This window comes from Hermetia illucens, chromosome 4 (assembly GCF_905115235.1).
Source record: "Hermetia illucens chromosome 4, iHerIll2.2.curated.20191125, whole genome shotgun sequence".
Taxonomy (NCBI): Eukaryota; Metazoa; Arthropoda; class Insecta; order Diptera; family Stratiomyidae; genus Hermetia; species Hermetia illucens.
The window spans coordinates 69,604,227-69,609,966 of NC_051852.1; positions in this window are offsets into that span (position 1 = coordinate 69,604,227).

Here is a 5,740-nt window from a genome sequence, read left to right on the forward strand (position 1 = left end):
TTATAGGGGATTCACAAGATGTGTAGCCATTTATTAATTCGATCGACGCAATTGGGTAGGAAAGCTATCCGGGAAACCTATGGAAGTAGCAGATACCTTACGATCAATACAATTGTTAGACATGAGGAAAGCCCTTCTACTGCATTTCAGTGAGCCGGAAATGGGGATCAGTCTAATGGAAAAAATACTCGTGGCTAATTTCACAATCCCATCTCTCTATTCTTATCTGAATGAATACTTGAATCTTGTCTGTAACAAAACAAAAGTGAATAGTGCGTATACAGTTGAACAAGCTGAGAGTGAAATTGAACACAGACTGAAAATTGAAGAAAATGTGTATATAGATAAGTGTCCAGAACATATTAGGAGTGTGCTATGTGCTCACCTGCTAGTTTAGAATACGCCTAGTCAGTGTTAGTGAACGCGAAATATTTATAATTTAGTTCAAATTGTAGACAAATAAATCGGCTTGATATTATCAATCATTTTCCTCAAAATCGACCCAGTAATTCCAATATTGTCAATAATTTTCCTCAAAACCGACCTAGCAGTTCGAATATTTTTTCTCAAAATCGATCTAATAGTCTAAAAACCAAATTCAATTCAATCATCGGCAAAATTCAGGAAATTATACTCAGAGACCATAAAGTCGGAATTTAAAGCAAAATGACGCTCCTTTGCCAATCGACGTTTCAATGAATACAGCCGTCTCTTCACTATATATTTCCAATGAAAATTTTCGGTTCCCAGTCTCGGAAAACTCCCAATTCTTCGATTAACTATCGAAGGAAAACCGTGTATCCATTGTATTATGAATTCTAAATTGGTAGGCCCTCATAGGCGCAATTTAACAAAGTCGAACAAGTTAAATATGGTCTAAAAACTGAGTTCCCATCCAAGTTTTGTACAAATCATTTTATTCGGTGGAAACTAATGGATTTTGTAAACAGCTCTTTTGATTGCATTATAGGCCAAAACATATTAATAACATATTAAACAACATATTAAACAAGTTGGGAAACCGGAAGCTTGACGCTTCAGGTATAAAAGGTTTTGTGTTTCCCTATGTGAGAAGCGTAGCGCAGTTCTCCATTGGCTCATGGCATTGACTGGATATATTTAAATCGCTCAGTTCTGCCAATGGCAGTAACCTGCCCAAAACTGAGCGATTTAAATATCCCGGGCCAATGGTATCAGCCAATGGAGAAATGCATAAGGGGTTGAACCCATCGTGGAAAAACTGCGAGCGAGGCGTTTTCGATGGTATGGTCACGTAATTCATGCTAACGAGAATTCACTTACCAATATTGGTCTGAACATCGAAGTCAATGATAACCGACCGAAAAGCCGGCCAAAACAACGGTGACTCGATACGCTGGATGGGAATTTAAAAGCCTCGCGATTACATCCAAATCAGGCATTTGATCAACTGAAATGGCTTAACCGATCACGACGAACCGACCCCGCTTGTGAACGGGAAAAAGACTGAAGGAGAAGAAGAAGATGTAAGAAGCGACGAGTGCACGACAGCTCCGTGTTACATAGCTAAAAATTCCATTGCCCTCTATTTTTTAGAAAGCGATTTAAATAAATCATTTGATGGAAAGTCCTGTATTGTTAATAGTCAACCTCATATGCTTCACACTCTGAGCTTAATATTATTAGCAAATACCAATAATTTAACCTACATCAGAATTAAAAAGAGACTGACGAGGATTAGATTCTTCTTGATTGGAATTTCAATATTTCACTTGAATGTCAATTATTCTCGTTAATTATGCCGTCAGAACTTAATTTGTATGGCTTAGGATGCTGTTAATTCGCACGGAATTGATAAGTTTGAACTGCTATAGCTTTGACACTAATAATTGGAATTTCATGGGCGAGGCTGTCCTCTATGTCGGTGCAAAATTTAGTACACCTAAAATGAACTTAAGGGGATTTTTTCAGTCAATTTATAAAAGTTGGTAATATACTATTAGTAAATTTATTTGAGCAGATACTGGAATAGGACATCTCTCGCGGATTAGATTTCATACAATTGTTTTACACAAAACCTTAAAAAGGGCTGCAGAGAAGTAGATTCTTCATAAATTCGACTTTAATATTTCACGCGAATGTTAATTATTCCCGCTAATTATGACGTCAACGTGTTATTTGCATGGCTTTAGAAGCAGTTAATTCGCGCGAAATTGCTAAGTTTGAACTGCTATAACTTTGACGTTAATGGCCAGATTTCCATGAAATTTAGCACGTAATACGAAATATTGTCATCTATGCTGATACAAAATTTGGAAGTTCTAAAATGAATTTAATGCGGGTTTTTCAGTAAATTTTTAAAAGTTGGCAATATACTATTAGTAAGTTTATTTGAGCAGATATCAGAATGGGACATATTTTGAGGCTTAAATTTCATTTAAGCACACCACCCTGATTTTTTTTCGGATTTTTAGGTTGGGTAGTTTCCTAAAATTAGTCCTGTCTCACTTTAAGTGCGTAAATTTTGATTCTTCACTCGCGCACTTTGCAATTCACGACTAAGCTAATATCAGTTGCGGTAAGTACTAATCGAGACCTTTCATTTGATACCCCACATGACTATGTATATGTATACACTTTTAAACTTCACCTAAATTTATTCCACTCGCTGTATGCGTGGTACTTCAAAGTTTCAAAGTTTGTGTAAAACAAAACCTTAACAAGGAAAGCTCTGAAATTCGCGAAACAATGATTAATAAAAATGAGGAAACAATATATACTTCCGAAGAGAAATTAATGATTGAAAGGATAAAGGATGAGTTTTACGACATCCAATATGACAAAAACAACAAGTCGGGAAACCGGAAGCTAGATGCTTCAGGTATGAAAGGTTTTGTGTATTTCTTTTATCAAGAGTTTTGAGTGTGCATTTGTCCCATTAGCATGTAGCACGTGATATGCGCATATATTATGTGAGAATATCCATTTTCAAGTGATATTGACATCCAAAGTCTTGAATTTGCACAGAATCCACAGCTTTGACCTATTATAACTTTGTTAGTAATAATGCGATTTTAACCATATTTTGCTGCGTGATTCTAGGGTGAACTTAAGGGGGGTTTTCCTGCCAATTACTAAAAATTATAGTAATGTACTATTATTAACTTTATTTGAACAAGTATCGGTATGGAGAGTATTTCAGAGCCTAGGCACCATACAGTGACAGACTCTTGACTTTTTTCAGATTTTTCGGTTAAGTAGTGTCTGAGAATGGGTCCGTTAAAGAAATGAACACTTTCAACCCTCCGCACTCCCTACCTTTCCAAGAGATGTCAGAACTAAGTACTAGCTGAGACCTTTAATTTGATACTATATTTGATGAAACATTTGATGATTATATTTGATGAAAAAATAATTTAGACCCTCCTTTTGCATGTATGTGGACCCCTCCTCAAATTCGACGTAAAAGGATGTAACTCCCTATATGCGTGAGCGTTCACAGTTCTCATCTTTCTATCAAATTTGATGTCAATCGCTACAACCGTCTCCGAGAAAAATGCGTGTGACGGACAGACAGACAGACAGCAAACCGATTTTAGTAAGGTTTTGTGTTTACACTATAGATAGTTTTCTACTATAGATATTGCCCTTATAGACTTTTCGGGTGGGATCATCTTCATCCATACGGATTAGGTGGCCCGCCCACCACAACTTGTTGAGCTGGATTTTATCCACAACCTGACGGTCGTGGTATCGCTTATAGATTTCGTCATTATGTAGGCTCCGCAACCGTCCATTCTCATGTAGGGGGCCAAAAATTCTTCGGAGGGTTCATCTCTCGAATGCGGCCAAGAGTTTTTCGAGAGAATCTTGAGTTTTTCGTAAGTATTCCATGCAACTCGCTCGAGGAAATCTTGAGCTTTCCGCAAGACTTCAATGCAACTCGCTTCGTCAAACCTTTTCTTCGCTTGGTAGCGATAAATATGGTTTGGTTCGGACCGCGCTTCTAGATTTCGCCAATCCTTTAATAAAGTCTACAAACTTGTTGCTTTTGGGTTAAAACCGCAGAAGGAAATCAATCATAAAACTTTATTTGATTTTAGAATGTAAATAACTTTATTACATAAAAAATGGAAGAGGAACTAAAAACTTTGTGTATACTCTCTTTCTTAAAATTGACATCTCAATAAATTCATTTTTCAAATTTAATTATTTGTTTCAAATCATGGCCTGCACCGCCACGGAGAACACCGATGGTAGCCACTGTCCTTCTAGTTAACAACATTGGAAATAAATTTAAAACAACATTCGAAATAAATTTCGAGCGGAACAGTTTATGTAAGCTGAAAAAGGCTCTGTTGACTGACAACAACCGTGCACGGATTTCATCATCGTAGCTGTTATCGGTTGTGTTTTCGACCCTAGGCAGGAGAAATTATAAACGGTCTCAAAGTTGCAGTCTCCTATTTTTATTCTTCTCGTTTGACCAGTGCGGTTTGATGTTGTTGGTTGGTTGGTTTTTGGTGCCGATATTGCGACTATATATTTTGTTTTGCCTTCATTGATGTGCAGCCCAAGATCTCACCCCAATGGCCGCCTGCTCGATCTGGATGAAGGCAATTTGTATGTCTCGAGTCGCTCTTAACATAATGTCGATATCGTCAGCATAGGCCAATAGTTGGGTAGACTTAAAGAGGATCGTACCTCTCGCATTTACCTTAGCATCATGGATCATTTTCTCAATGGCCATGTTAAAGAGGACGCCTGACAGGGCATCCTCTTGTCGAAGTCCGTTGTTGATATCGAATGGTCTTAAAAGTGATCCTGCTGCTTTTATCTGGCCTCGCAGATTGGTCAGGGTCAGCCTAGTCAGCTCATCAAAGTACCCAGCCCATCGCTCCAATATGTCTGTTTTGTCATAGATCAGATTTCCCTCTTTGTCACGGCCGGATGAACATTGAGGTGTGTAACACTTCATCCTGCTGACTTGTTGGTAAAACTTGCGCGCCTGGTGCGGTTGCTCTCTGTACTTTTCGAGTTCACAGACCTTTGAATTCTCCTAGGCTTCCTCTTTGGGTCTGCGAAGTCGCTTCTCCGCTCGACGGAGTTCGGGCCCCCGTTGCTAGCTTACATTCATCGTCAAACCAACCGTTCTGACTCGTTTTGCAGTTGAAACCAATATGTTTGTGGTCGTATTTATGATATCGTTCTGCAGGTGATTGTGAAGATCATTTGTTGATGCTTCACCTCCAGGATCTCTGTTGACTGCGGTTATTGCAGCATCCATTTCCCCCTTATAGGTGTTGCGGAGGGCTGTGTTGTAAATGGCTTCATTGTGAAGTCTCACCTAGCACTATGCTAACGAGATAGTGATTCGAGTTTATATTGCCCCCTATATGTTCTGATATTCATCAAGGCCACGTTCGATCAGCACGTGGTCAATTTGGTTGAAAGTGGTCCCATTTGGAGATCCGTACCAATCCACGTTTCGCGCTGGGACCTTTACTAACCTTTAACCGCCATAATATTCGCTCTAAACTATTTTAGACCCCAAATTTATGGACGGACGTTTGAATCACATACCGACCATAAGCCCTCACATACTTGGAAAATCTCAAAACAGATGATTCGAAATTGCAGAGATGAAAACTAAAACTGATGGAATATGATTTCCATAGTAAATACATAAAAGGTAAAGACAATGTAATAGCAGACGCATTGCCTCGCGCAGAAACGCTCTAAATGCTGAAAGTAATTTAGA